Genomic DNA, 16,145 nt, shown 5'->3' on the forward strand with positions numbered 1-16,145 from the left:
TCCACACCATTTGCCTATTGAAGACCCAGAATTTGTTATTGCTTTCATTTCTGCTTGCAAAACAGACCAGTTTTTCCCCCAGACCCTCTCCCTTGTGATACAGAACCAAGACAGCCGACACGCAGCGCTGACGTTGTTTCCCTGAGGTCTTCCTTCAACGCCCCGGTGCAGTCTGTACATCTCACGCCTCCTGAGACACCACAGGCAGCACATGTAGCATTTCCCCTAAAACAGAGCACAGAACACCATCCTTCCAACCTCGAAGATTAGTTTCCTCATCAGACATAAACACACCACCAAGCCAGGGCCCTGTATTTTATGGGGTCATTTCCTGAGGCTGGAAAAAGGATGGTGTGGACTTGTGCCCTGCCTGGTAAAGGCTTCAGCCTGAAACTGACCCTTTCTGCTCACATTTCTTGGCTAGGACAAGTCTCATGGCCCACCTAACTTCATAGAGGAGAGGGGCAGTCTTTCCTGGGCCTCCAAAAAGAAGGGAGTTAATCACAGTGAACAACCCAAATGACTACCTGAGAAATTGCCTGATTAAGTGGTATTAGTGGTCATTTCCCTATGGCTGTAGCAAACAGCAGAGATGTATGGGAGACAGGTCAGTCCTCTCTCCATCTCTCTCTCCAACCCTGTCCTCTCCGAAAACAAATTCAGATGGTTGTGATGTAGTAGAGTGCACGGGTAAGTGTAAGTTATTAATAACATTCCAGGCCTTGGATTAGATAGTGGTTTATATGTGTGTAAGGCATTTGCCTTCCTCTGCACTGAACAAGCATGATGGCTCCTACACCTTGGACATCAAAGAGATGTGGGGCTGGAGGCCCAGGAGTGAGAGGAAGCAGTGCCCTGAACATCAGCATCTGACCCTGAGAGCAGCCCCAGCAGCAGAGGTGATGGAAATGAGGTGTCATAGGGTCAGTTGTCAGTGCTCTGAATCCTTGACATCAATTCCTTTCAAGGAATTGGGCTGGCTTGGGTGTGGAATGGGGAAATTCAGTTGTCAGCAGGTGTAAAACATCCCCTAGTGATTATGGGCTTCAGTGTGGACAGAAATCTCCTAATAATGGAAAGAAATGAAAGCCAGAGAAATTTCAGTCTGATGAATGTCAGCTCAGCTGAGTAGAACTCCCAGGTTAGTGGACCCTAGAAAAACACCTGTTACATTAAAAAGAGTTAATGATACATAATTGATAATTTCACTGTGGTTATATGTGGGAAATCCCTACTAGGAAAACACATATTTATCTAGGGAAAGGGTCTTCATGTATGTAACTTACTCTTAATTTGTTTTTAAAGAAAAAGCCTGTGTGCGTTTGTGTATGTGCATAGAGAGAAGGCACACGTGCTAAAGCAAATTGGGTAAAACACAAACTATAGCTGAATCTAGGTAGAAGCTATCTGTGTCTTTGCACTACCCTTATTTTTGCAATATTCTGTAAATTTTCAATTATTTTAGCCCCCAAATTACAACAGAATGACATGACAGTGTGGCACATGTCATAATTAGAGTGACAAAGTCCCTATTAGGCCAGGGGAGTATCCATCAGCTTTGCCTGGGGTGGGGGTGTCAGGGCAGGCTTCATGGAGAAGTTTCGGGAGAGACTGGAAGGATGACGACCTGAGGGAGGTGTGTGAGGTCCTCGGGCACCTGACTGATGTGGGAGCAGGACAGGCTGCAGGAGAGAACCGTGAGGTCCCGTCCATCCTGAGAGTCTGTTACGGAAGGGAGCACTGTGTGTGCTCTGACCCTGCAGGGCTCGCCCCCCTCATGGTGAGTGTCCCCTGTGTGCCCAAGAGTGCTGCCTCCTGCCCCTCCAGTTACACAATCCTTCTCATTGCCGGGGCCGAGCCTCAGGAACCTTCAAGGGAAGAAAGCTTGAGGGCGGGGCTTGCAGCCCAAAGTGGGCTGGGCCCACATGCTTTATTTTCTCCACAAGGCTCAGCACTTCACTCATGTCAGGACTCTCTGCAGAGGCAGTAGCTCTGAGACTCCACCTGGCAGGGAACTCACGGTTTCCGGGATCTGTGAGGAAGGAAGGAGGAAGCTCTCCGTGCTGTGGGGAAGCTTTCTGTGCTGACTCTGAAATAAGACCCGAGTGTGTGGGGCGCCACAATGCCAGCTCAGGTCTGGTCTTGGTCTCAGGAATGGGGAGTTTCAGAGAAAGGAGCCTGTGGTCCCTTAAGGATTTAAGGGTTATTCCAGTAGGTTTGAGAATGCCCAGGAGGCCATCACTTCCCATTTGAGGTTTCCTTACTCATAAAGTTCAGGCAGCAAGGATGGGGAGATGAAAAATGATGGATCGGCCAATGATGTTGTGCATCATTTTCTTCTTAGGGGCCAGGGGCCAGATTCTGCCTCCTGCTGTTCCTCTCTCTGGCCGCCAGAGGGCGGGGTGCAGGTAGGTCACTCAGGAGCAGCCGCTTCATCAGCTCACCCAGGTGCACAGTGGAGCAGAGGGAATAGAGCTGGGCTGGATGCTGAGGTCCTGGCCCAGAGCGGGAGTCGTGGAGATGCAGAGAAGCCACACTTTGCAGCCAAATTGAGCTGTGGCCTGAGTGTTGATTGCTGGTCTCTCTGGATGTTTGGTCTGAAGCTAAGGCCTGTCCTGGGGCTCCATCTGTGCCTCTGCATTTGGCTGAGGGGGCTAAGGGGAGCCATGGTGGTGAAGACTGTGGTTCCTTCTAGTGGCTCCTGCTCCTATGGCCTTGGCCTTGGGGTTTCCAGAAGGAGATGGTATTCAGGGCTGTGTCCAGGGAACAACTTAGTCTAGTCTTCATCCTCCCAATTCCCTTCCTTGTAGCAGGCACTATGATAGTTTTCATTTTTAAACAGTTGAGCAAAAGAATGCAAGTGTTAAGCCTGTAGAAGATTGTGGTCAGGTATTCTTAGCTGTGAGAATCCTGACCTCTGGGGCCTCACAGTCCAGTGATAAAATGGTAAAGTAAGAAGGGGCTGAGAGTTGATGGCCTGGAAAGCTAGTGTGAGTAGCGTGTGAGTAGCATCTGAATATTAATGAGAATTATTCTCCCATCCTCTAGCAATGATCCCTTCTGTTGAGAAGTTCTGGGAGGATGAAAAATGTGCTCCTTACCTGTCTTTCCTTCCCAGAAGCTGCAAGGAAATCAAAGAAAGTTGTAGTGAGGCAGATGGTGAGTAATAAACCAACCCAGTACCCTCTCCTTTCAGTTACTTTTTAGCTAAGCAGATCCCAGTTATGGAGATCGGGAGGGCTGTGCTCACCACTCCTGTCTGATCTGACTCCAGCGTCCAGCCAAGGAGATTTCCAATGGGAATTTTGAGGGTTTGGATCATGTTACGGGAGACATCTGTACATGTAGTGGGTTTTCCAAGGAGGTTGACAGATAGGGTTGGTAAAGAAACTACAAAATTCATATCAGAGAGTTTATTCTCCTTTAGGGCTAGGTCTAGGAAAGGAACTCTACACTTAAGGAATTTGAATCTCATAAAATTGGCAGTGACCATGCCTCTCCTTTGCTCTGAGTTGCAGAGGCCACATCCTGATGTAGACTTGAGATGTGGTTGGGCACTATTATCAGGCCTTGAGTGGTCAGAAGGAGGCTCTATCCAGAGGGAGATACCATCTCTGTCTTCTTGGATATTTGCTCTACAAAATCTTTGAAAAGGTGCCTTTGAACAAAGGCAGTCAGTGTTTCTGCTCTTAGATGACCCATAGAGAATTGTCCTCTAATAAGCAGGTATGTGTGAGAGCCTTCAGGATACATTTCTGACTTCCCAGAGCCTTTCTGATTGTGAGGCCTAAGATGGACCCTGTGGTCTCAGAAAGGGGGTCTCTGGGCTCGTTCCCTCTGCAGATGGCCTGTATCACCTCCGCACTGAGAATGGTGTCATCTACCAGACCTTCTGTGACATGACCTCTGGGGGTGGCGGCTGGACCCTGGTGGCCAGTGTCCATGAGAACCGCATGCTTGGGAAATGCACGGTGGGCGATCGCTGGTCCAGTCAGCAGAGCAACAGGGCTGACTACCCAGAGGGTGACGGCAACTGGGCCAATTACAACACATTTGGGTCTGCAGAGGCTGCCACCAGTGATGACTACAAGGTGGGTGGCACTGAATTTCCAGGTGGGAAAGGGTGGTAGCGGGGTGTGGCTGGAGCAGAGCATGTGGAAGGGAGGGTGGGAGATGGGGATGTGGAGGTGGGGCTGGAGAAGGAAAAAGACAGAAGTCCATGTCTTGAATCACAGCTTCTTCCCACCAAGGCTGTTTGGGTGGTGGGGCCTCATCATCTTCTGGAAGGGTGGGAGTCTGAGCATGCTGAGCACCTGGCCTCCTGGAGCCCTGAGCTCTCAGCTCAAGTGAGGGCTGTGTGTGTGGGTCTTTGGCTGGTGGCACCTCCTGGGCTGGTCACACTGAGTGTGTGTCCCTCTGCAGAACCCTGGTTACTACGACATCCAGGCCCAGGACCTGGGCATCTGGCATGTGCCCAACAAGTCCCCCCTGCAGCACTGGAGGAACAGCTCCCTGCTGAGGTACCACACTAAGACTGGCTTCCTCTGGAGACTGGGGTACAATCTATTTGGACTCTACCAGGTACCTGGCGCTGCTGGCTGGGGGTGGGGGCACTTCTTTTGGTGAGCTGAGAGCCAGGAGTTTTTGGTGAGAATTAATCTGGTCTGGGTCCCATATCCCTAGCAGGTGCTTGTTCTTGGCTCTTTATTCCAGCTCTGGGTCAAGTGAACTCACGGTCTATCTCTCTTGGGAGTTCTGAGCCAAGCAAGGGAAGAAGCATATGGCGGAAGAGAGAGGGACTTGAGGTTGTTGGACACAGTTATCATGGTGGGCGGGTGGGGAGGAATTAGTATTTTAAGGCTGATCTGAAAATGACACCTGAGGGCATTACATCTCCTGCTTGTCCTCACACAATCTGTATTTTGGTCTCTGTAGAAATACCCAGTGAAATACGGAGCAGAGAAGTGCTGGACTGACAATGGCCCAGCCATTCCGTTGACTATGACTTTGGTGATGCTGAGAAAACTGCATCTTATTACTCACCAGATGGTCAGCGTGAGTACTTCTTTCCCAAGCCCAGTCATCAGCTCTTCCCAGCTCTCTTAGGGTAAGTGTAACTAGCAACAGTTAATGATTGCTAGCATGTATTGAACACATACAGTGTACCATGGTGTAATATAGGAACTTAACATGATTTTGTGTTATTTTATCATCATGAGAAAAGAATGAAGTTAGTATTACTCTTCTCCATTGCAGAGGATACAAGCTCAGTCTTCTTAACCAATACCCTTTATGACTCTTACAATAGTTAAGGAAAGAGGTAAGTTAAAGTTCAGAGGCAAAAACAAATAGCAAAGTGGTGTGAAAAATTTGTTTTTGTAATGATGAATAGAATAGAGAAGCTGAAGTTGACCAGTTCCATGAAGACCTACAAGACCTTCTAGAACTAACACCAAAAAAGATGTACTTTTCATCATGGGCATTGGAATGCAACAGTAGGAAGTCAAGAGATAACTGGAGTAACAGGCAAGTTTGGCCTTGGAGTACAGAATGAAGCAGGGAAAAAGCTAACAGAGTTTTGCCAAAAGAACACACTGGTCATAGCAAACACCCTCTTCCAATGACACAGAACACAACTCTGCACATGGGTATCACCAGCTTATCAATACCAAAATCAGATTATGTTCTCTGCAGCCAAAGATGGAGAAGCTCTATACAGTCAGCAAAAAGAAGACCTAGAGCTGACAGTGGGTCAGATCATGATCTCCTTATTGTAAACTTAAGGCTTAAATTGAAGAAAGTAGGGAAAAAACATCAAGACATTCAGGAATGATTTAAATAAAATTCCTTATGATTATACAGTGGAAGTTACAAATAGATTCAAGGGATTAGATCTGGTAGACAGAGTGCCTAAAGAACTATGGACAGATGCTCATAACATTGTACCAAAGGTGGTGACCAAAATCATCTCAAAGAAAAAAAAATGCAAGAAGGCAAAATGGTTGTTTGAGGAGGCCTTTTCTAAATCCAGCTTGTATATCTGGAAGTTCTCGGTTCATGTACTGATGAAGCCTAGCTTGAAGGATGTTAAGCATTACCTTGCTAGCATGTGAAATGAGTACAATTGTGCAGTAATTTGAATATTTTTGTTTAGAAAATAGAGTTTAGAAAATAGCTGAGAAACAAAGAGAAGCGAAAGGCAAAGGAGAAAGGGAACAATATACCCAACTGAATGCAGAGGAACAAAGAATAGTAAGAAGAGATAAGAAAGCCTTCTTAAGGGAACAATGCAAAGAAATAGAGAAAACCAATAGAATGGAAAAGATTAGAGGTCTCTTCAAGGAAACATTTCATGCAAAGATGGGCACAATAAAGGATGGAAACAACAAGGACCTAATAAAAAGAGAAGAGATTAAGAAGGGGTGGCAAGAATACATAGAAAAACTATATTAAAAAGGTCTAAGTGATCTGGAAAACCATGATGGTGTCATCACTCACCTAGAGGCAGAAATCATAGAGTACAAAGTTAAGTAGGTCTTAGGAAGCATTACTATATAGAAAGCTAGTGGAGGTGCTAGAATTCCAGCTGAGCTGTTTGAAATCTTAAACGATGATGCTGTTAAAGTGCTGCACTCAATATGCCAGCAAATTTGAATATCTCAACATTGGCCATGGGACTGGAAATGGTCAATTTTCATTCCAATCCCAAAGAAAGGCAATGCCAAAAATATTCAAGTTACTGCCCAATTGTGCTCATTTCACATGCTAGCAAGGTAATGCTCAAAATCCTTCAAGCTAGGCTTCAATAGTACTTGAACCAAGAACTTCCAGGTATACAAACTAGATTTAGAAAAGGCAGAGGAACCAGAGATCAAACTGCCAACAGCCACTGCATCATAAAAAAAGTAATGCAATTCCAGAAAAACATCTACTTCTGCTTCATCGACTATGCTAAAGCCTTTTTGTGGATCACAGAAACCCGTGGAAAATATTTACAAAGATGGGAACACCAAATCACCTTACCTGTCTTCTGAGAAATCCGTATGTAGATCAAGAAGTGACAGTTAGAACCAGACATGGAACAACAGCCTGGTTCAAAATTGGGAAAGGAGTAGGTCAAGGCTATATATTGTCACCCTGCTTATTTAACTTTTATGTAGGGTGCATCATGTGAAATGCCAAGCTGGATGAATCAACAAGCTGAAATCAAGATTACCTGGAGAATTATCAACAACCTCAGTTATGTCGATGATAGCACTTTAATGGCATAAAGTGAAGAGGAACTAAAGAACCTTTTGATGAAGGTGAAAGAGGAGAGTAAAAAAGCTGGCTTAAAGCTCAGCATTCAAAAAACTAAGATTATGGCATTCTGTCCTATTACTTCATGGGAAATAGAAGGAGAAAAAGTGGAAAGAGTGACAGACTTTATTTTCTTGGGCTCCCGTATCACTGCAGACAGTGACTGCAGCCATGAAATTAAAAGACGCTTGCTCCTTGGAAGAAGGAAAACTATGACAAACCTAGATAGTGTATTAAAAAGCAGAGACATCACTTTTCAGACAAAGATCTGTACAAGCAAAGCTCTAGTTTTCCCAGTAGTCATGTATGGTTGTGAGAGTTGGACCATAAAGAAGACTGAGTGCTAAAAATTGATGCTTTTGCACTGTGGTGTTGGAGAAGACTCTTGAAAGTCCCTTGGGCAGCAAGGAGATCAAACCAATGAATCCTAAAGGAAATTGGCCCTGAATGTTCATTGGAAAGGCTGATGCTGAAGCTGAAGTTCCAACAATTTGGTCATTTGATGGGAAGAGCTGACTCATTGGAAAAAACTCTGATCTGGGGAAGGATTGAGAGCAAGAAGAGAAGGGGATGACAGAGGATGAGATGGTTGGATGGCACCATCTACTCAATGGATACGAGTTTGAGCAAACTCCGGGAGATGGCGAAGGACAGGGAAGCTTGGTGTGCTGCAGCCTATTGGGTTGCAAAGAGTCCAACGTGATTTAGTGACTGAACAACAAATGATGGATAGCTATTATTTTAAAGAAGCCACAGACTTAAGTTTTTGGTGGGAAAATGAGTCATTTTATGTTAACGTCATGGTAATTGGATGAGAAGTGTGCTAGCAGAAACATATGGCCACTTCTTATAATTGCTTATTCCTGCTGGACCTCTGAAGGTCTTCTTGCTGATCTCTCAGTGGATTATTAATTTCACCTATGAGCTTTAGGCAGACAAGTGACTCTTGTGAACACGAGTCCTGTTACTCCAGATGGAGGGAAGGTCTCTTCCAGTGAAGTTCAGAGCCAGGGTGCACTGGGTTTCATCCCTGCAGCTTGGAGTGCTAGGCTGTAACCTGACCTGTTGATTTATGGAATCCTTGGGCTGGTCAAAAGGAAGCTGTTTTCAGTTCATCCTTTGAATCCTTGACCCTTTCTCTGCCTCTTCTTTTCCAGGAGAATTTGTTGCAGGATTTATCCAGTTCAGGGTGTTTAACAATGAGAGAGCAGCCCATGCCCTGTGTACTGGGATGAGAGTTACTGGCTGTAACACTGAGCACGTGAGTTTTGGGAAGAATCATGGCTTGTGTGTGTGCTTGTGTGCACAACCCCTTATGGGGTATATTGGTGTATGTCTCTGTAGCTTGCATTTTTCTTCTTTTGCTGGTATTTTGTGGACATAATTTTAAAATTGTTACTATTATTTCTACTTGAAATGTAATCAATATGTAATATCATGTTAGTTTCAGGTGTGTACCATAATGATTTTATATTTTTATGTATTGTGAAATGATCATCAGAATAAGTCTAGTCAACATCTACTACCACACATAGCTACAAATTCTTTTTTCTTCTGAGGAAAACTTTTAACATCTACCCTTTTATAATTTTTCAATGTACACCATAATATTATGACTATAGGAAGCATACTGTATATTACATCCCCAGGAACTGAATTTATAAGTGATAGTTTGTACCTTTAACCATTAGACATAATTTACTTCATCAAAGTACAATTTATCTATATTCTCATGTATTATTAGTACTTTTATGCTGTGTTTAAGTAGTATTTTCATATATTGAGATCACAAAAATATTATCTAGTATTCTTATTAACTTCGAGAATCTTTATGTTTTTGTTGTATCTTCCGTCTTGTAGAAGTGAGCAGCAGAGGTGTGCCAGCTGGAGAGTGTCTCTGAGGGACGTTTTGTGACTGGAGGGGCAGGAGGAAAAGGGAGTCAGAGCTCTAAGGACGAGCATGCTCACTCACAATGTTTCCTTCCACACCTGTCAGGCTGAGAAATGCGACCCTGAAGTTAAGGACATCTTCACTTCCTGCTGCAATGATCAGTTTGTCCATGTGTCAGTCAAAAAGAGGCAGCTGTGCCCTCATGACATGGCCCGTAGATTCTGGTCTGGAGGATCATGTGTGTGTCGGTCCTGGGAGTGGTGTTGGGTGTGTCCTCCGCTACTGTGGATTCCGTGAATCCTTATTCTGTTCATAAGTTCCCATTTGCATTTACCCCTGTATGTACTGACTCAAAAATACATGGGAGGGTACCTACAAAGTGCTGGGTATTAGAACTGTAAGCTGACAGAGTCATCTTAAGGAACTCAAGTGGTTAGGATTTGTAAACGCACAATTGCAATCTCATGTGGTATCGCCTGAGATAGCAACATAAACAAAGGGCCCTGGGGACACAATACAGGAGCTTCTACCTCTACTAATGACACATAGTTGATTCTGCAGGAAGGTGACATTTTTGGTGAATATCAAAAGATGTGTGTAGAGTTCAACAGGCAACAAGGGGCAAATAGTGTCCTTTGAGGATGAATGACTAACATGTTCAAAATCACTGGGATTTGATACCATGGTGTGTTGAGGGGGCAGTGAGCTGTTGTGTAAATTGTATCATGGTATGCACATGGTGTAGAATCAAGAGCTGAAAATACTTGCAGGAAGTAGGGCAAGGAGGGGCTTTTGCATTATGTTCAGGACATAGAGTTTATGTTATAGGTGACGGGACACATCAGAGGAGTTTGACCAGATTAGTGACCTGATCACTTTGGTTTAGCAAGGAGGGGGAGACATGGATTCAAGAGCAGGGAAATAAGAGTCAATGAGTCCATGAGGCAGGTGTAAAGGTGCAGATGTGAGACACCGAGGACTTGAGCTAGGGTGTTGTTGATAAAGCTGAAAGAGTAAGGATGGGTGGATAGATGGTAGAATCAACCGTTCTTGATGATTAAACGAATATGGGAGATGGCAAGTGATGAAGACCAAACAGACTTCAGGGTTTTGTTTTGGGTGACTGGATGCTATCAGTTAAGATGTGTGATGAGAGAGGAATAGATTCAAGGACAGCAAGAGATAATTATTTTGTTTTGCTCAAGTGGAGTTTTAGATCTAAAGATATGTGGGTGGAGACATCCATGTGACAGTTGGATATGGGGTTTCAAATGCAGAAAATAACTGGCTGCCCTCTGAAATTTAGGAGCATCATGACAATGTATGATTATGCTGGTGTTAGCAAAAGTCAGGGGAGAAGATGAACCTCATTGGGAGAGTGAGAAGTGGACAGAGCTGTGAGGAATAGCATTGGGGGAATGATTAAGGAAAAGAGGTGAGCTGAGGGGCCTGAGAATAAATGGGAAAGAAGGTAAAAAGGAATTCAGGAGAACTTGATTTCAGAGTCCACTGGAGAGTTAGTTCTGTGCAGGGGAGGAGTCAAGGCCAAGTAGGAGAAGGACCGAAATTACAGGGGATTTGACCATTAAGAGCTCACTGGTGTGTCCACAGGCAACCCCTCACTGTGTCTACTCCCTGCCCCCCAGCACTGCGTCGGTGGGGGAGGATTCTTCCCAGAGAGCAGTCCCTTGCAGTGTGGGGATTTCTCCTCCTTTGACTGGAATGGATATGGAGCTCACTGGGGTTACAGCTCCAGCCGGGAGATCACTGAGGCAGCAGTGCTCCTGTTCTACTGCTGAGAGCTGTGTGGTGTGAGACACAGAAGCCAGCTCCTAAGCCCAGACCCTCAGAGATGGAAAAATAGAATGTTAACAAGGAGGGGAGGGGAATAAATTATATCACTTTGTGCATTTTGTGGTTTTGAATTTCTTTGACTCTATTTACAAATTGGCCGGGACCTGAAGACCTGAAGGGATGTTTTGAAACAATACCTCTCATTCTGGTGAATACCTCTTTGAACATTCTGAGTTTGGAACTTCAAGTCACAACTCCAAGTTCTTGAACACAAGTTTGCCCATTTCTGGAGACCCTAGTATGAGGCTGATGGGCAGAGGAAAATGATTCTTATGAATTTTTTGTAACATACTGTTATTAGCTAATCAAGTAAAGTCCTCAACATAAACATCTTAAAGAATAATAGATTACTTAGATTCAGTAATAAAAGAGAGATTAAGGTCACAGCTATCCATTTCCTTTATTCCCCCAGCTTTGACACTCAGGACAGTGTCCCTACAATGATTCTAGTATGTGTTGCAGTGTTTGTGTGTTGGGGAGGGTTCTCACAATACCAAGACATTCACTGAAAAGTAGCTGGGAGTCCTCCAAGTCAACTCAATTTTGACCCAATCTACTGGGAGACAGTGCCAGATCCCCGTATGAAAGGCTGAGTCCTACAAGTCTGCCCCTTGAATCCTTCTGAGGGGACAACTGCAGCCACAGCTGAGTTTTTGGGGCTTTTTTTGGTTTGGACAGCAGCTGTCCTGGCTGGAGGGTGAAGTGAAAGCCCTGTGGTTGTTCTTGCCTAAACTTGGCTTGTATGGTACTAGGTCATCTACTGTTAATATATAGTTAACCCTTGAACAACCCGTGGGCACCAACCCCCTGCACAGTTGGTTAGCTCATACTTGGCCCTCTGTACCATGGTTCCTCCATATCTGCGGTTTCTGAGTTTGTGGTCAGCAGCTGCAGATTCAGTGAGTCATGGATGGTGTAGTATTGTGTCAAGGAAACCTGCATTTAAGTTGACCAACACAAATCAAATCTGTATTGTTCAAGAGTCACCTGTATTTGCTTTTTTTCTAGTATCTTCTTTTGCTTTCACTTCCTTAGTAAATCTTTGTCCCTTACTAGCACATTCCTGACTTCACATTTTGCTCCTTTATTCTTTTTTTCTCTACTCATTTTTTGTCACCTCTTGCCTTTTTTCTCTCTCCTCATGTCAGGGTGTTATAAAACCAAACTTGAGTCTGCTGGCCTACGTGCAGGGAAGCCAATCCGCTGACATGGAGCTGTGGTGGGTGAAGGAAAGTACAACATTTACTGCACGTGCTCAGCAAGGAGTTTAGGTAGCTAATGCCCACAAAATGCCCGAGTTCCCCAGTGGCTTTCAGGGAAAAGTTTTTAAAGACAGGGTGAGGAAGGGAGTTGCAGGGTGCAGGATCAGCGGGTGGACTTTCATCTAATTGGTTGATGGTGAAGTTACTGGGAATCAACATCATCCACCTTCTGGTTCCACCTGGTCTGGGGTCAATATGCTTGTGGTTGGCATACAGTTAAATTCTTCCACCTGGTGGAGTTTCAGTATCTGCAAAACAGCTCCAAGGTATGACTTAGAAAGGGTTTGTTATCTGGAAGTACTATTTTTGGAGCTCTGGAAACCTTTTGTTTCTTAAGCAGGATGGTAGTTTCATAAGTCTTTGCTTTTTTTGTAATTCACTAAACTGTATATTTATGCCTTATATCCTTTCCTGTATTTGTGCTAATTTTTACATTCTTTTTGTTATTTTTTTTTTAACAATAAAGCATAAACAATTCACTTAGAGAAGTTGGGCTGGAAAGGGTGACAGGGGTCAGGGCTTTTATCCCCACTATTCTCTTTGTAAACACATCTGTTTTCTTTTGCCTAAGGTACATTTTGAATTATCTTTCTATGGACTGGTGATTGATGGTGAATTTAAATTCACAAAAAGTAATAATATATCAGAATCAATTTTTATCCTTCTTTTACATTCTTACTAACTCTTCTGTACATTTCAACACTTCCAGCTTGCTGCCAGACACAATCCAGTCTCAAACTTTTCCTTGTCTCCCCAGTTTAGGATGTCCGGTAGTGGAAAGATCAGGGGCTACAATCACCACCTCCTAACACATCCCTCACTTTGTCTATCCCTTCTTCATGGCCAGTGTTCTAATGTTCCCTGCTGGGTCTACGTTTCTCTCTTAACTTCTCTCCCGATTCCTATCTTCTGGTTCACAGGGAAGTTCAGTGTGAGAGAAATTGATCTAAAACTCATAAAATGCACAAAATGAGGAAGAGAAAGGTACAGAGGGCAAGTACCAAACATTCACAGAATCCCAGAGACCAGCAGCAATCGGTCAGTCTTTCTATCAGATCTGTGAGCCATTTGACTCTAAAGCCCATCCTGACAGCCTGTTTCCAGAACCAGTTCTAGTGCTATTTATCTTAGCCTGGGTCCTCCATACAGGAAGGCCTGAGGCAAAAATGAAAGTGCTAACTAAGACTTGAGTTAGGAGCTGCCAATTCAGGAAGATAAAGATTAGGGAAAAAATTGAAGAGATTGAGAGAAAAAACAAACCTAGAAGCTGTGTGATTTGTGATCACTCTACCTGTCTCTTTATAATAATTCTGGAAGAGATATGGAGGAGGCAGAGGCCTGATCTGAAATCTATCCCAGGTCCCATGGTGCACTGTCCAGGGTGGGACGCTGAATGATTGATGACAACTGATTGCTTATGAGAAATAGGGACAAGGGGGGCCAGAGAAAGAGGAAAGGGAAAAGGTAGAAGGGGTCATGAAAGCAAGGAGGAGAAGAGGAAGGGAGAGTAGGAAAAGAGAAGGCACAGTTGAGGTGCTGGGGGAAGAAGGGCACTGAGGGAAGAGAGAAGGAGTGAGAAGGCCTTCAAACGTCCCAGTGACACCATGTGTGGCAGAAACAAGCTGTCCCCACTGAGCTCTGCTCAAACTGTAGACTCAGGAGCAAAAGAAAGGGTCCTCACTGTGTTAAGCCCCTGGGTTTAGACTGGCTTTTTGTGCCACAGTTGATAACTGATCCAACTCCATGGCGTGGAGGTTGAGCCTGGTGCTCCAGCTGATGCCATGCGTATTCTTAGTAGGACTGTGGAGGAGCTTGTGGTTTACAAGGACCCTTACTGGCAGCAATGTGGGGAAGGGGTTGGAAGGGGCCAACACTGAACACAGTGAGGATTAGGAAGGGTCAGGAGGCCATTTCAGGAATGGAGACCTCAGCAGGACTTTGTTCTACAGTGCCATCCAATGTCCAGATGATTTGTTTGAGGCAGTCAAAGTAGTTCCAGCCTTCTGGCCAGAGACTGGCTCAGGAGCAGGCGTGTGTCCTGTCTCTGCCCAATGAGACCTGATGAAAAGTGTGCTGGGGCCTCTGAGAAAAACTTCATTTCTTCTGCAAAAGAGCCAGAGGAAGTGATCCCTGTTTTTTCTCTGGATATTCCTTAGTCTTATAGTTTATTACGGGTTGTCTGATAGAAAAATGGACAGAAGATCTTAATAGACATTTTTCCAAAGAAGACATGCAGATGGCCAGGTAGTATATGGAGAGATGCTCAATATCACGAATTATTAGAAAAATGCAACTAAAACTACAGTGAGGTACCACCTCACACCAGTCATCATTAAAAAGTCTACAAACAACAAATCCTGGAGACTGTGTGGAGAAAAAGGAACCCTCTTAAACCGTTGATGGAAATATTAGTTCAGCCATGATGGAAAACAGTGTGAAGGTTTCTCAAAAAACTAGAAATAGAATTACCATATGATCCAAGAAGCCCACTCCTGGGTATATATCTGGACAAAACTACAGTTCAAAAGGATACATGCATCCCTGGGGACTTCTCTGGTGGTCCAGTGGTTAAGAATCCACCTTGCAATGAACTGGATGTGGGCTTGATCCCTGGTCAGGAAGCTAAGATTCTCACATGCTACAGAACAACTAGGCCTGCATGCCATGACTAGAGAGCCCACATGCCACAACTTCTGACCCTGTGTGCCACAATGAAAGATCCCTCATAATGCAATGAAGATTCTGCTTGCTGCGCCCAAGATCTGAGGAAGCTAAATAATAAGTAAGTAATCAAAAAATGTATCCAAAACTGATTTGAAAAAAAAAATGCACCCTTGTGCTCACAGCAGCACTATTCACAATAGCCAGATCATGGAAGCAGCTTAAATGTCCATGGACAGGTGAATAGATAAAGAAGATGAGGTACATATGCACCATGGAATACTACTCAGCCACAAAGAGAACGAAATGCTGTCATTTGCAGCAACATGGAGCATCTAGAGATGATTATACTAAGTGAAGTAAGTCAGAGAAAGACAAATACTATATGACACCACTTACATATGGAGTCTAAAATATGGCACCAGTTCAGTTCAGTTCAGTCGCTCAGTCGTGTCCGACTCTTTGCAACCCCATGAACCGCAGCACGCCAGGCCTTCCTGTCCATCACCAACTCCTGGAGTTCACTCAAACTCATGTCCATCGAGTCGGTGATGCCATCCAGCCATCTCATCCTCTGTTGTCCCCTTCTCCTCCTGCCCCCAATACCTCCCAGCATCAGAGTCTTTTTCAATGAGTCAACACTTCGCATGAGGTGGCCAAAGTATTGGAGTTTCAGCTTTAGCATCAGTCCTTCCAGTGAACACCCAGGACTGATCTCCTTTGGAATGGACTGGTTGGATCTCCTTGCAGTCCAAGGGACTCTCAAGAGTCTTCTCCAATACCACAGTTCAAAAGCAAAATATGGCATAAATGAACATATTTACAAAACAGAAACAGACTCACAGACATAGAGAACAGATCTGTGTTTGCCAAAGGGGAGAGGTGTGGGGAGGGAAGGGCTGGGAATTGGGGATTAGCATTTTTAAACTGTTATGTATAGGATGGATAAAAAAAAGGCACTACATAGGAAACTATATTCAATATCCTGTGATAAACCACAATGGAAAAGAGTATTTAAAACATCGCCTCTATGTGTATAACTAAGTCAATTTGCTGCACAACAGAGAGTGGCACATCATTGTAAATCAACTATACTTCAAAAAAAAATTATAAAAATAATATAGATTATTATGGGTTGAACTGTGTTCTCCCCAAATTCATGCCAGAGCCCTAACTAT

At 44.3% G+C, this 16,145-nt stretch overlaps 1 pseudogene; it reads left to right on the plus strand.

The window, feature by feature from the left end:
- Window positions 1-2,122: 2,122 nt before the first annotated feature.
- Window positions 2,123-10,989, plus strand: LOC113882645 (annotated as a pseudogene).
- The last annotated feature ends 5,156 nt before the right edge of the window (window positions 10,990-16,145 follow it).

Source organism: Bos indicus x Bos taurus, chromosome 3 (genome assembly GCF_003369695.1).
Source record: "Bos indicus x Bos taurus breed Angus x Brahman F1 hybrid chromosome 3, Bos_hybrid_MaternalHap_v2.0, whole genome shotgun sequence".
In the NCBI taxonomy this organism is placed as follows: domain Eukaryota; kingdom Metazoa; phylum Chordata; class Mammalia; order Artiodactyla; family Bovidae; genus Bos; species Bos indicus x Bos taurus.